General features: G+C 44.9%; 7 non-coding genes across 7 annotated transcripts; 4 read left to right on the forward strand and 3 right to left on the reverse strand.

Moving 5' to 3' along the window:
• Positions 1-344: 344 nt before the first annotated feature.
• trnar-ccu (transfer RNA arginine (anticodon CCU)) lies at positions 345-417 on the forward strand. The gene has a single exon. It is a non-coding gene; the product is annotated as a tRNA-Arg (tRNA).
• Positions 418-4,246: 3,829 nt separating this feature from the next.
• trnan-guu (transfer RNA asparagine (anticodon GUU)) lies at positions 4,247-4,320 on the reverse strand. Its single transcript has one exon. It is a non-coding gene; the product is annotated as a tRNA-Asn (tRNA).
• Positions 4,321-7,142: 2,822 nt separating this feature from the next.
• Positions 7,143-7,224, reverse strand: trnas-uga (transfer RNA serine (anticodon UGA)). The gene has a single exon. It is a non-coding gene; the product is annotated as a tRNA-Ser (tRNA).
• Positions 7,225-8,768: 1,544 nt separating this feature from the next.
• Positions 8,769-8,842, reverse strand: trnan-guu (transfer RNA asparagine (anticodon GUU)). Its single transcript has one exon. It is a non-coding gene; the product is annotated as a tRNA-Asn (tRNA).
• Positions 8,843-9,788: 946 nt separating this feature from the next.
• On the forward strand, positions 9,789-9,905 carry LOC138233715 (U5 spliceosomal RNA). The gene has a single exon (XR_011187644.1). It is a non-coding gene; the product is annotated as a U5 spliceosomal RNA (small nuclear RNA).
• Positions 9,906-10,132: 227 nt separating this feature from the next.
• Positions 10,133-10,274, forward strand: LOC138233657 (U4 spliceosomal RNA). The gene has a single exon (XR_011187587.1). It is a non-coding gene; the product is annotated as a U4 spliceosomal RNA (small nuclear RNA).
• Positions 10,275-11,444: 1,170 nt separating this feature from the next.
• Positions 11,445-11,586, forward strand: LOC138233682 (U4 spliceosomal RNA). Its single transcript, XR_011187611.1, has one exon. It is a non-coding gene; the product is annotated as a U4 spliceosomal RNA (small nuclear RNA).
• The last annotated feature ends 3,374 nt before the right edge of the window (positions 11,587-14,960 follow it).

The following is a 14,960-nucleotide window of genomic DNA, read 5'->3' on the forward strand; positions in this document are numbered from 1 at the left end:
GAGATGCAGCTGTTTAAGGCTTAGAAGCAGCTGACTGTTTCACTAGCTAGCTGATTACTGTCAGTCAGGGAGCTCAGAGGTGAAAAGCCTGTCTGAGAGACAATTCGCCGTTGTTCAGTTCAATATGTTCCGTACCAGCTCGGCGCACCTGAGATCATCTTGGTAGCCGTGTAGCTCAGATGAGTGAGAGCGTGTCTGTGTGTACCACCGTGATTGGATGCCGGTCCTTCTCAGGTCACAGTAAACCTTCTGCTGCCTAACTTTCCTAATTTTGGGGATCCCTTTGTAAAAGCAAAGGAAAAAAAAACTGGCTCTTCATCAGCATGATCGACCCAACCCAGTGTGCCCCAGTGGCCTAATGGATAAGGCACTGGCTTCCTAAGCCAGGGTTTGTGGGTTTGAGTCCCATCTGGGGTGCTCCTGTCCCATTTTGAGCGTACAAATGTCCTTGTGATTTGCAAAGCTGCAACCCCACCTTACTCAGTGAGCGTCTCTGCTTTTCTCTCACATACAGTTGGGAGAAAAACTTTTGTAAACAGCCCTTCGGAATGATGTGGATTTCTGCATGAATGGCTCCTAACATGTGATCTTATCTTTATCTAAGTCATAATAATTAATAAAGAGAGTCTGATTTCACAAACAACACACGCCCAACATTTGACATTGCTGTTTCTTTATTGACCAAATGGTTTAAAAAATCAAGGTCATTGATGGAAAAAGTACGTGAACCCTTATATTAAGGAGCTAGTGGAACCTCCTTTATGACAAAAACCTCAACCCCCACTTTCTGTAGCGGCTGGTCAGACCTGAGCAGCGGTTAGGAGGTATTTTGGCCTATTCCTCTATGAAAAACTGTTTCAGTTCATGTATATTTTTGGGATGTCTTGCACTGAACGGCCTGCTTCAGATCACGCCACAGCACTTCAATGGGATTGGGGTCAGGACTCTTACTTGGCCATCCCAAAATACGGAATTTCTTTTGTTTCAGCCACTCTGTTGTTGATGTACTCCTTTGTTTTTGTCATGCTGCATGACCCAGCGTCTTTCGAGTTTTAGATCACAGGCAGACACCCTGACATTCTGCTGTAGATTTTCCTGATACATCTTGGAATTCATCGGTCCCTCGATGATTGCAAGCCGTACAGCCTCCGCCATCCTTCCCAGGTGGGATGAGGTTTTGGAGTTGGTATGCAGTGTTTTGTTATCTCCAAACATAACGCTGTGCACATTTACCAACAAGTTCAACTTTTGTCACGTCTGTCCACAGAACATTGTTCCAGGAGTTGCTGTGGAACATCCATGTGGTCTTTAGCAAACTTGAGAGGGGCAGTGGTGGTTTTTTTGGGGGGGAGAGCAGTGGTTTCCTCCATGGTGACCTCGCATGATCACCACTCCTGTTCAGATTTCTTCTTATGGTGGACTCATGAACACAGACGTAAGACAAAGTCAACCACCTGTTCGCTAGATCCCATCCCCACTCAGCTAGTCAAAGATTCCCTCGAAGGACTGGCAGGACCTATAATTAGTATGATGAATGCATCGCTTGCGTCAGGCGTTGTACCTGATCAATTTAAGGTAGCGGTTGTTAGACCACTCCTTAAGAAGTCAAATTTGGATCCACAAGTTCTTAACAACTACAGGCCTGTCTCAAAGGTCCCATTTCAATCTAAAAGTCTTGGGAGAATAGTTGTTGCCCAACGTCAATCGTATCTGGATTCAAATAATATACTTGAGAAATTTCAGTCTGGTTTCTGAAACTGCATTAACAAGAGTCGTAAATGATATTCTCTTAGCTACTGATGCGGGGAATGCAACAGTGCTTGTGCTTCTAGATCTTAGAGCTGCCTTTGACATGGTTGACCTCTCTGTTTTGTTACACAGGCTTGAGTTTGAGGTTGGCTTATCTGGAACCGTCCTTCAGTGGTTTACTTCACATTTTACTCATCGTTTTCATTATGTTCAAATATCTAATAATTGTACTGCTTCATCAATGTCACCAGTTCAATTTGGGGTACCAGAAGATCAGTGCTGGGACCAATATTGCTCTCTCTCTCAACATGCTGCTGCTAGGTAGGATAATATGAAAAAATAATATGAACTTTCATTCATATGCTGATGACACTCAAATAAACATTTTGTTTACACCAAACGACAACTCTTCTATTATCAGTTTAGTTAAATGCATTAAGGAAGGAAATACTTGGATGTGTGAAAACTTTTTGTTACTCAACTCTGAGAAAAATGAGGATCTGTTGATCGGAGGCAACAATACTGATAGGACTACTATAACTTCAGCACTTAACTCAGAGGATTTAAACATTTGCCTCAAAGAGACAGCACGTAACCTAGGCGGCATATTAAACACAAGGCTCTTAACAACTTGCATTGTTAAGTGCCTTGGGACAACCTTGTTGTGAAAGGCGCTATATAGAAATACATTGATTTGAATTGAATTCACAATGTAAAATGTTGTGTGTGTTGTTTGTTAAACAAGACTGTCTTTATTTATCAAAAAATAAAAGGAATTTGCTAGGAATGCAAACGTTAGGTTGCGCTTCTTCATGCTGCATCGTCGGCATGAGTGGAGCTTTTTAAACGTCTGTACTTACTGTGCCCCATAAGAAATCGTTTGTCCCCGTTCAAAAGAGATTGTGCGATGTCCTGCAGTGTTCGCAAAGCAAACCTTTGACAGTTTGAAAAGAGGAATTTATTCTGCTTCCTGTGCGTGCAGTAATTACAAAGTTGAACGTCTTTACACGATTTGCTGCAGTTTTCAGTGGGCGGGCTTTGTCAGATGGCTTGGAAAAACGCACTGTGTTTCGGCTCGGGAAACATCATGAGAAGTGTCCTGCATGTTTTCTGTGTATAGCTGTCTTTTATCGCATACAGAATTCATTCGAAATCATTGATTTCTCCAATTAACAAGGGTCCCTTAAAAGATTAGTCAAAGTAACGTCTAATCGGATTAGTTTCCTTAGAGCTGGTTCAGAGTTTGCTCAAGAGTTTACCTTTCACAGATGCGCAAAGAAGAATGTTGGGGGTGCATGCTTCAAGGTGCCTTATAGCTGTAGGGAGTGATTCGAGACGATTCGTGGCGTGTGCTCGTTCCCATATACCGTACGCCCCGGGGTGCAGTGCTAGGATGACGTACAATACCGCTTGGGCACGTAACGGCGTTATATGCAAGTGCGGGACGTGAGGGTTTTCGTTTGTTCATTTTGTTTTGCTCTGCTTTGCTTTGTTTCGTGGTCAAGAGGCGTAAGGTAAGTCGTAATCCAGGGAGAACACTGGTGGCAAACAGTCCGAGGTGAGAGGCGAGGTCCAAAGTCGAAAAGGCAGAAACGCCAGGTAGAGCTCTCAAGGAGTAGACTCAATACCAGCGGGAAGCAGGTAAAGATGGTAAAAATAGCACTGCGTACCGCACGGTGGAGTGTGTGCAGGTGGGTTAACTTGTGCGGCGGCGTTTGTTAATAATCACCCGCTGCTGGTGCTGTTTAGATTGCTTAAGAGTTGGTCTTAACTGCCTGGCGGTCATGACAAGCTCCTCTTTAAGCTGTGGTTTAGTTTTGCATTCATGTGTTTCTAGAGCAGTTATTTATGGGGGTGGGTGGGTCTTTCACAGAGGCTCAGGACAAATCCCCCGCCTGAAAGTCTAATGTGTGCGTTCAGAGAGTCACAGGTCAAGAGCCAGGCAGGAGGACAATGGACAGAAGAGCCAACGAACTAAAAATAAAAGAACAGATATGAAAAAGCCACCATCTTTTTCTTTTTGACATTTTCCGACTTTCACGCAAGCCAGGACAAAGTTGCTTGTAGCTACTTGTGGATTCAAATACTCTATCGAGTGCTTTGATGAGTTTTTGCAATTTGATTGTCGTCCTGTCAGCCTGTTTCTGTTTTTTTTTTTTCAATCTAGGGATGGAAAGTATGAGGGAAATGATGGAGCAATCAATAACCGCTCCGGAAAAATGGCAGAAAGAAATGGTCCGTCACTAAGGACATTTGTGAAGCAGAGGACTGACATCACCACAAAGGCGACACATTCTGCTGATGGTTTTGGTGAATAATGATTGAGGCGCGTTAAGAGAAAGGTAGCTGTGTCAGCATGCGTAGGCTGCAAAGGATCAAGCAAAGGTTTACTCCATGCTGAAAAGAGAAGAAAAGAAGCACAACGTTTCGACTGTGGAGCCTTCTGCGCCATCTTCTTTAGCGGTGATGATGTTTACATTGGAAAAACGGAGACATGCGTCCCTGGGTGGGCTTGAACCACCAACCTTTCGGTTAACAGCCGAACGCGCTAACCGATTGCGCCACAGAGACTGACGGCCGCTTGTGCTCCCTACATTTGCAGGTTTATGGTCAAAGAAAATAATCACTTGCGCTTCTTGCAGCCGGCAATCTTTTTCCACTGACAACCAAGAAATGGATTTCATCTTTCACAAGCTGTATGGATTTCTTCAAAAACAAGTTATTCCAGAAAGGAAATGAATTCTTGCATTAAACTGAACCAAGCTGTACATGTTTGTCTGAAATGAGACATTCGGCACAACAAGACACGGAGAGAGGCACCGCTGGTATTCAGACCCAGGATCGCCTGCTTACCAGGCAGGCATTTTAAGCCACTAGGGAACAGCGCCAGCGGAGCACCACGCTTTTACAGACACTTGGACACATCTGCGTTCGGTGTGCACTTAACCTGCTCTCTGAGCCCGTTGCCTCCGTCCCATTTAATAGCAGAACTGACGCCAAGAGAAATGATGAGAAATGGCATTTATCGGGCACTTTTCATGTCCAAGGAGCTCAATGCCCTTGACACCTCCCCAAGGCGACAGAGCTGTGCATTCTTTGGCGACACCATTTTTTCTTTTGTTTAATTTCTATACTTATTGATAGAATAAAAACGATATGTCATGTACTGTAAGGGAAATGTCTCTTTTCATGGGGAAAGCTAGCACCAGCAAATGTTGTGTTTAGAAGAAGTGATTTAACATGACACGTGACCTAATTTACCGGAGCAAAAGCTCACCCAGCAAGCCCTGCTTTACTTCTACAGGAGAGAAGTACTGTAGAGTCTGCAAGATGTTCAGCTGGGTACCTACGTCAGCATGCCTCGGCTGCAAAGGAACAAGTAATAGGTTTATTGCATGCTGAAAAGAGAAAAACGGAAACACAGCGTTTCGACTGTGAGGTCTTCTCACACCTGAAGAAGCCTCACACCTGTAAAAGGCTCCATGGTTTTCTTTCTTCTCTTTTCAACATGGAATACACCTATTGTCTGCAAGATGTGACAATTTCATGGTGTTTTGGAAGAAAACCTTTTTTCTTTGAATTCAAAATCAATCGGAATTTCAGCACGACACATCAACACTTTTTCTGTTTTAAGGAGATGATATTTTAAACCTGATAAAAATAGTAGGAAACACAAGTTTCTTGCTGTGAAAATTTAGATGGGGAAGTGTACTACTAGTAGCAGTGTAGAGCTCTCTGTGGTGGAGTGCAAGCACGTGTTCTATGGGCCAGTGGCGTAATGGATAACGCTTCTGACTTTGGATCAGAAGATTGTAAGTTCGAGTCCTGCTTGGCTCGCGAGGCTTTTAAACCTCTCAGGTTCCTCGGTAACAGGTTGCCGTCATGTATATGAACTATAGAAAAGCATTTGCCACAACCCGTAAATTAGCACGCAAGTGCGGGCTGGTGAACACAGAACTGTATGGAGATCATCTCCAGCTCTGAGCTCAATTGCAATGAAAAAACATGCAGAAAAGAACTGGAGAGCAGCTGAATTTGTGCTCAGTAGGGTGGGGAGGACTCAGCATTGCTATTGTTCTAATTGGCATGAACTGCAGGGGATCTGAATCAGAACATGTCAGATAGTTCGATCATTGCGTCAATATGTAGGCCACGTTAATACAGAATTATTACTTTGTCTGTCTCGTCTTTGTATATAGCTGAATGTCCCTGACAATTTCATGTTAGTTTTTAAGAACGACATTGGTGCTAATATATACATATATAGCATATAAGGAAAACGTAAATGTTTAGTCCATGCTGAAAAGATAAGAAAACCGCCACAACGTTTCATCTTGGAATAAATCTTTACTTGTTGTTTTGCAGCCTACCCATTCTGACCTAACTCCTCCCTTGAAATTCCCTAACAGATAAGGGTACGTAACGGCTCATGCGATGCTCAGTTGCAATTTGTCCCAAAACAAACAAGAACAGCAGCTGAGGGTTTGAGTTTGAACATGCACTGTATTAAAGCAGCTTTTATTTCCATTGATAAATGCTAGATATTCCTACAGAGATTCTCCAGGTGAGTAAGCGATTCCTGTTTCTGTTTCTATTTCTGTTTCATATATATACATTATATATATATATGTTACATGTGTCTCTGCAATAGTATAAATGTGTTATACACTATCAGGGGCTGCTTTTTTGTGCACCTCATCTACAACAAGGGTTTTTTTTTCATTTATGTTTGTGGACCTTCACCATTTGAGGAAGTGAGTTAGATAAGAAAGTTACAGGTATGGTGAGCAATGACTGACAAAGGCACGTACTGGGTATTCCTTACAGAAGTGTAAGCAATTTGTTCTAAAAAACACCGGCTAAAGTCCAACATCGTTAGCAATCTTATTACTTAAACAGAATTAACATCACTAAACTGTAAGGTGCTGGTACATGCGAGTAGATTTGATCTTCTATTAAACAAAAATGCAATTACAGCTCTAAAAAGGTCAACCTAGACTTCTGTAACAGATCTGTTCAGGTCATCGCTGTTTCTCTGACCTTGTGAGTCTTTGGAATTTTAAAAGTGTATTTTGCTTGCCTTTCATGTGGTCTGTGTACAAGTCACTGTGGCGTATGCGGTCCTACACAGCCTTGCTATAGACGTGACGAGCCTCCGCTATGTTGCAATGGAGAACAGGTTCAGTACGGAGCTGCTGAGAAAATTCAGCTGGAAAGCTCGTTGCAGAAAAGCATCGTTATCTGTGTCCAGCGGCAAAGCGTCCATCGTGGGTGCTGAAGAATCGATTTCACAGGCTGCGGGTCCAGGCGATTTAGAGTGTTAAAGGTCCCAGCGAAAACGGAACGGCGCTGGTCCTTTTACACGCACGCACGCAACCAAATGCAAAGGACGCCGTAGTCGGCAGGATTTGAACCTGCGCGGGGAGACCCCAACAGATTTCAAGTCTGTCACCTTAACCACTCGGCCACGACTACAGCGAGCGCTGCGGCCGCTGCCTTCTTGCTACAATCGAACAGGGAGTGCGAGGCGGCGGCGGCAGTGGAGGCAACTTTTTTCAAGTTCGCTCTCCGTTTAAGAAACCTTTTACGCCATACGTGCAAGCACACACACACACACACCTCAGAGGACTTAAGGGTGGCTTCAAGTTGGAATGATAAAGTCTCCCCGTTCGGACATGAAAACAGAACGTTCTTAGACAGAAAGCAATCAACAACGGAGACATGTGGACGACGATTTTAGTCACTGCACTTTGAATAGCATTTTTACTCCAGTTACAGGAGATGCACCAATGGCCCTTGACCTACGCTCTTACCAATGCCTTGAACATTCAAACAAAACAGCCCTCAAGTCCTGCGGTTTAATATAACGCTGTTACGTGTCGAGGCAGTATTTGACTCTGTCCTACCGTTGAGACACGGGGCGTATATGGAAACGAACACATGCTACGGATCGTCTCTAATCGGTCCCTACAGTTGGAAGGCTCCTTGAAGCGTGCACCCCCATCATTCATCTTTGCGCATCTGTGAAAGGTAGACTCTTGAGCAATGTTTGAGCCAGCTCTAAGGCAACTAACTAGTGCTATTGGACAGACACCTCTGGAAGATCCTAAGAGTCTCTTAACACCACTTCCAGCAGCAAGCTTAATTGTTCGCTGGAGGTCTCCCACCCAGGTACTGACCAGGCAAAAAATCACCAGTACATTGAATGAGGAAGTTAATCCTGAAATCCAATTACATATCTCAAGGTAAGACAAATCCATAAGAACATGTCTTAGTATTACTTCGTTTACATTAGTATGGCACTGAGTTGGAGCTCCTCTTTAAGCTGTGGTTTAGTTTTGCATTCATGTGTTTCTAGAGCAGTTATTTATGGGAGTGGGTGGGTCTTTCACAGAGGCTCAGGACAAATCCCCCGCCTGAAAGTCTAATGTGTGCGTTCAGACAGTCACAGGTCAAGAGCCAGGCAGGAGGACAATGGACAGAAGAGCCAACGAACTAAAAATAAAAGAACAGATATGAAAAAGCCACCATCTTTTTCTTTTTGACATTTTCCGACTTTCATGCAAGCCAGGACAAAGTTGCTCGTAGCTACTTGTGGATTCAAATACTCTATCGAGTGCTTTGATGAGTTTTTGCAATTTGATTGTCGTCCTGTCAGCCTGTTTCTGTTTTTTTTTTTTTCAATCTAGGGATGGAAAGTATGAGGGAAATGATGGAGCAATCAATAACCGCTCCGGAAAAATGGCAGAAAGAAATGGTCCGTCACTAAGGACATTTGTGAAGCAGAGGAGTGACATCACCACAAAGGCGACACATTCTGCTGATGGTTTTGGTGAATAATGATTGAGGCGCGTTAAGAGAAAGGTAGCTGTGTCAGCATGCGTAGGCTGCAAAGGATCAAGCAAAGGTTTACTCCATGCTGAAAAGAGAAGAAAAGAAGCACAGCGTTTCGACTGTGGAGCCTTCTGCGCCATCTTCTTTAGCGGTGATGATGTTTACATTGGAAAAACTGAGACATGCGTCCCTGGGTGGGCTTGAACCACCAACCTTTCGGTTAACAGCCGAACGCGCTAACCGATTGCGCCACAGAGACTGACGGCCGCTTGTGCTCCCTACATTTGCAGGTTTATGGTCAAAGAAAACAATCACTTGCGCTTCTTGCAGCCGGCAATCTTTTTCCACTGACAACCAAGAAATGGATTTCATCTTTCACAAGCTGTATGGATTTTGAAATGTATGGACGATGCCAGGTGTCCCACAACACCACAGCGCCGACACACCTTTGGTTGTCCCACATAAAAAACATAGCCATTGCAGGCGCCCAGCCGGATTGTAGAGGGCAGGTGCCTTAAGCCTCCATTTACATTGTCCGGTAGCAAGCGAACCTCGAATTTCCTTGCTCCTGTTTTTATACCGTCAACATCTCTAACCTCAGTTCCATGGTGGACGGTGCAGTACTGCTTAAGCCAGGTGTGAATGTCCTCCGTCTTTGCCAGTTCCGAGAACATAACAACATGCACCGTTTTCCTCTCTCTCTCTGTCAGAGGCTGCAAGTTGATCTTCTCAAGGGCAGGAACTTTCCCTCTTTTTGCCTCAAACACATCCACACATTGTTCAAACAGAGAATAGGTAGCAAAAACAACCTCAAATGCTTTCTGACCTGGGAGAGCGAAGATGAAATCCAAGTGCCGAGGTTCAAAGCCACGTTCCTTCTGTAACACTTTTCTGCTGAACTGCATACAATCCATGAAGAGGTCATCCAAAAGCTCAAAACGTACAGCATTCTTGCGGGATCCAAAGGTTGCCATCTCAAACTGCAAAACAAACACTGCTTCCACAAAACAAGAAAACAATCCAACTACTCTAACTACAGGCTGATCAAGGTATCTCCCCTGCCAGGTAAGCCGAGAGCCGCAGGCGATGAGCCCAGAGCTGAACGGGCCCCACTGGCTCGTTTGTAAGGCCAGGTGCATTGCCAACCACGACCGGCAGGGCAGAGGCCTTGAAGGCGGCCTGGGCTCCTGCAGCTGTCCAGCCACGCACTCTGGTTTCTCTTCATCTCGTACAAATCTTTTGCCTTTTACTAAAGATTTCCATGGAGAGGAACATGAATGAGTTCCATACAATTTTTGTGCTTCCCTGCCTTCGGGTGGGGCGCAGCTGGGCTGGTCAAAGAGAGAAACTAAAACCGCTCACAATCGCTCTTATTACGGCGACTGTGGCCGTCTGCTCTGCGAGTCCTCGGTCTCCGCCTCTCTGATTGGCGCTCTTTTCTTTGGGGGGCGGGAATATGCTGTGAAATATGAAGCGTTACAGCAACGACATGCCATGAGACGATTGATAACGATTTCCATAGGATCCCCGCGGTTGCCTGGCAACCGTCAGCTTTGCGCAGTGGCAGTATCGTAGCCTGTGAGGTTTAGCCGAGGCGCGATTATTGCTAGTTGAAAACTTTTCCCAATACCCCGCTTCCGCCGGTTTGCAATACAATCGGCGAAAGCAATTTTTGACAGTCTCGTCAGAGACTGAGCAAGGTGTTTAAAGACAGATTTTGTCATGGTAACATCATGGTAGAAAGAAACAAGCTTGTTACGTCTCAACAGAAACGCTCTTTAGCTCTTTCAGCGTTATGCAGAGAACAGCGTCTGTCGAGATCACTTTTGAGTCAGCGCGAAACGCCGTGTGCTGTCAGTTTGATTTCATATTGCTCGTAGCGGCGCCCGGCTTTTGTCTGTCAAACGTTAGGTTGCGCTTCTTCATGCTGCATCGTCGGCATGAGTGGAGCTTTTTAAACGTCTGTACTTACTGCGCCCCATAAGAAATCGTTTGTCCCCGTTCAAAAGAGATTGTGCGATGCCCTGCAGCGTTCGCAAAGCAAACCTTTGACAGTTTGAAAAGAGGAATTTATTCTGCTTCCTGTGCGTGCAGTAGTTACAAAGTTGAACGTCTTTACACGATCTGCTGCAGTTTTCAGTGGGCGGGCTTTGTCAGATGGCTTGGAAAAACGCACTGTGTTTCGGCTCGGGAAACATCATGAGCAGTGTCCTGCATGTTTTCTGTGTATAGCTGTCTTTTAACGCATACAGAATTCATTCGAAATCATTGTAAGATTCTCCCTCAGTTCCGTTGTGCAGTGCTTTACCTCTTTCAAAAGGCTTCACTTTCCTAGTCACATTCCAAGGCTCATCGAACCCGGGCTGTTTCCTCCAGCGGTATAGTATTGCAGTGAGACAGCACGATGCCTGCAAGACTATGTCACACTAAACGCCACAGATTGTGTTTGTCTGTTCGTGTCAGTCGTCCTGCAGCCACGGGAAGTGGGACACAAACATGCTGCAATGCTTTCAGGACGTTAGGATTTGTTTGTGCAACATCCGAGAAGAGTACTTGTGGCTTGAATGTGAACTGTACGTGCCCGCCCCCTTTCCTCTGTAGTGCATGAGTTCCTCCCGGCATGCCCTTCGTCATTGTTCTGTCATCTTGTATTTAAAGGGTTGTATTTCTGCTGCTGAAAATAAGCAACGGTTTTCTCACAACGCCCTTTGTTCCCGACGGAGCCCTTGTCTGTCATGAAATTCTTCAAAACCTCAAGCTAGAAGAAGAAGACGACAAATATGAAGCGTTACAGCAACGACATGCCATGAGACGATTGATAACGATTTCCATAGGATCCCCGCGGTTGCCTGGCAACCGTCAGATTTGCGCATTGGCAGTATCGTAGCCTGTGAGGTTTAGCCGAGGCGCGATTATTGCTAGTTGAAAACTTTTCCCAATACCCCGCTTCCGCCGGTTTGCAATACAATCGGCGAAAGCAATTTTTGACAGTCTCGTCAGAGCGTGACATAGTCTTGCAGGCATCGTGCTGTCTAACTGCAATACTATACCGCTGGAGGAAACAGCCCGGGTTCAATGAGCCTTGGAATGTGACTAGGAAAGTGAAGCCTTTTGAAAGAGGTAATGTCGACGCTTTTTTAACAGAGCACCAAAAAAGCGTCTTTTTTGAAGGCCTGGGTACTGAGCATTGGTGGTTCAGTGGTAGAATTCTCACTTCCCACGTGGGAGGCTCTGGTTCGATTCCCAGCCAAAGCAGTGGCTTTTGCAGCGAGCGGCTCCATCACTTGCATCCCCTTGCAACTCGCAACTGAAAACCCACTGAAGCAAAGCATTTGTTAGCCAGGTCAGTACCCGGATGAGGGTGAGCTACAGGGAAAAACAAAGTTTCCAGCTGGAAGCGGTGTTAATGGTGCCGGTGGGGGGGCGCTCAACCTGAGGTCTGTGCGGGTCCCAATGCCCCAGCATAGTGACGGAGACGCTGTGTTGTAAAAGGGCGCTGTCTCTTGGATGAGATGTAAAACCGAGGTCACAGCGCTCTGTGGTCATTAAAAATGACCACCAAAACCTTTGACAAAAGCTCTTGGTAATTGATGGTCTTCAATAATGCTTCTCCTTTAGGTACATTTTAAATCAGCTGAAAAATGCTGTGAAATGGGGGGTCACTTCACGCCAGTGTAGGATTTGGGTTACAAGAACCATGAAACTGCACGAGAAAGCCCGTACACTGAATTACACGGCTTTCTATTCAAAGGAGGGCAAAAGAAATTCCCTGAGTTCGATTTTTTGCAGCACAGAGAGGATTGCTGTCGTGAGGCTGGTTAGCTCAGTTGGTTAGAGCGTGGTGCTAATACCGCCAAGGTCGTGGGTTCGATCTCCATACAGGCCAGGTCGTTTTCTCCTCTCTTACAAAAGCTGTTAGGTTCCTTTCCGTGGTGAGATGGGTTGTCATGCAACGCTGCCACATAGTGCCGACAGACAATTAAATGACAAAAATGAAGAGAGTTAAAGCAGCTGGAAAGGTTTTCTTACAACTTTTGAGCTGACACAGTTTTGGAAAATGTTTTCTTCACGCTGCACTGTACCACATAGGCAGCCAAGAGTCTCCAAAACAAAACAGAATTGACAGTCATATAATGTCCATTAACCCCGGTTTTAAACACAGACTCATGTCTGCCATCATAAGAATATGAGTCCAATATTTTAGAATATAGTCAGAATGTCTTCTAACCTTACCTGTGGTGTCTTTAATCCCTATTGCTCAATGCATGGTGTACGTACTGCATACATGTGTCTTGAGAATGAGGAATGGGCCCCTGAGACATTTACCTGTTTCACAAATGATCGGATTTTACTAGAGATTCTGTTTGGGATTCAGATGTGCATTCGGACAGCAATTCCTTTCAAGAAATGATACGTTCTGGATGAGGTCAAAGGTGCTGGAACACTGTATTTAGGATGTGTTTGCAGTGATTGTGTCTCCTGCTTCAACGCAGTGATATATAGATGTGCTCCTGTAATTTATTGGTACATGCCCAGGGCAGTAAGTAGTCTGAGGATTTATTTCCAGAAGGCATAGAGCAGTGAAACAGTGAAGTAGTGCAGCACACTGGATCATTATATTATTAGAATCTATTCTACCTAAATTATTACATTATACACAACTTGAGCTCTCAGCACCGTACTGAGCCCAGGTGTTTTTCTAAAGCTGTCAGGTGCAGTTCATTTACATGAAGGAAATCTCTTACTGGGTACGATTACAATGCAGTAAGTAGCACAGGCTACTAAGGGAGTAGCCTGATGCGTTTAAAAACAACCAGCGCCAGGCAGGAGTCGAACCTCCAAACTCCTAATCCATCGTCAGACACATTATCCATTGCACCACTGGCCCTGGTGTGACACTGCAGGACTGTAACCCAGTGAGCTTAGCACTGCAACTAGTAAAATATTATCCCCGGTCCATTCTTTTCCAAAAGTGAGAAACACCTGTTTTCTACATTTTGTCTGTTTTAAAACCATATCTCTTTAAACCAAACCAAGAGTTTGTCTTTTGCACTGATATTCTGATTCATTTCGATTTCAAAGAAAAAAAAAACATTACCTTCCAAAGCATCATAAAATTGTCCCTTCCTCCAGACTCTACTTCTCTCTTGTAGTAGTACAGCAGACCTTTCCAGGTGATCAGATCACAGAGTCCGAAATGAGCTTCCTCCATCAAGCAAAGTACCTGAACATGACTCTGTCATCATGAAAGCGCCCCTGTAATAAAGAAATTAAATCCGAAATCAAGAGGGCAGTTGCCTACTGAAGTTCAAGAAGTCATAAATTTTAACCTAGCAACACATTAAAGGCTGCATCTATACAAGTACGATTCTAGAAATGCTCACCAGATTACGTTTTAAGAAAGAACTGCGCCTCAGGTTCCGCCGAGATCTTAACTCGGATGGCAGGATTCAGAGTCTGGAGTGTGGAATGATGGCGCACGGAGGGTCCACATACTGTGGATCCCTCAGTGATCTTCCGCGTGTTCAAACTGCCAGCGTGTGACTCCCCTGTCCCCCTGACCTCATTGCTCTGCTCTCGCCTCTCTGCAGCTGAGCCCGACTCATGGTAAAGTGGAAAAAAATATGCCCTCAACGTGAGATTTACTCTGGAGTGAGGATAGTTGTTACCTTCTTATCGTTGAAACGGATGTATGTGATGTGGCGACTAGTTTCTTCTCCATTAGCAGGCTTAAGGTTAAAGAAAAAAACATTGCTGACTTCTTTTTTTTTTGCCAGCCGCGAGCGCTGATTAGCGAGGTTTGTATTTCATGTTTTGCAAGTTGCATCCATTTTAAGAAAAACAAGTCATTCAAGACAGGAAATGAATACTTGCATTTAATTAAGTCTAGCCGTAGGCGGTTGTCTGTAAGGACCAGTTCTGTTCGAGAAGACAGAACAAAGAATGCACCACTGGGATTCGGACCCAGGATCTCCTGTTTAAGAGACAAGCGCTTTAACCAACTAAGCCACGGCACCCCGGGAGTATTGTCCTTTTGCAGCCACTTGGACACGCCACTCAGACACATCTGCATTCGGTGTGTGCTCCGCCTGCTCGCTGAGCAAGTTGCCACCTTTACATACAATAGCAACATCGACACCAAGAGAAAGGATGACAAATGGCTTTTATCTGGAACTTTTCATGTCCAAGGAGCTCAATGTGCTTTCTGTGTACAACAGGGCCACTGAACTCCACACTGGCCACTGAACCACAGCAGTGGCTTGCTGGCTTGACATCTCCCAAGGAAAATGTTGAAATCGCATGTGGAACAGGAAAAGGACCCTCGAGTACGAGGGAAAAAAAAGAAAAAGATCATCTGGAGCGCGCCAACCCATTTC

Source organism: Lepisosteus oculatus, unplaced genomic scaffold, assembly GCF_040954835.1.
Source record: "Lepisosteus oculatus isolate fLepOcu1 unplaced genomic scaffold, fLepOcu1.hap2 HAP2_SCAFFOLD_70, whole genome shotgun sequence".
NCBI lineage: Eukaryota > Metazoa > Chordata > Actinopteri > Semionotiformes > Lepisosteidae > Lepisosteus > Lepisosteus oculatus.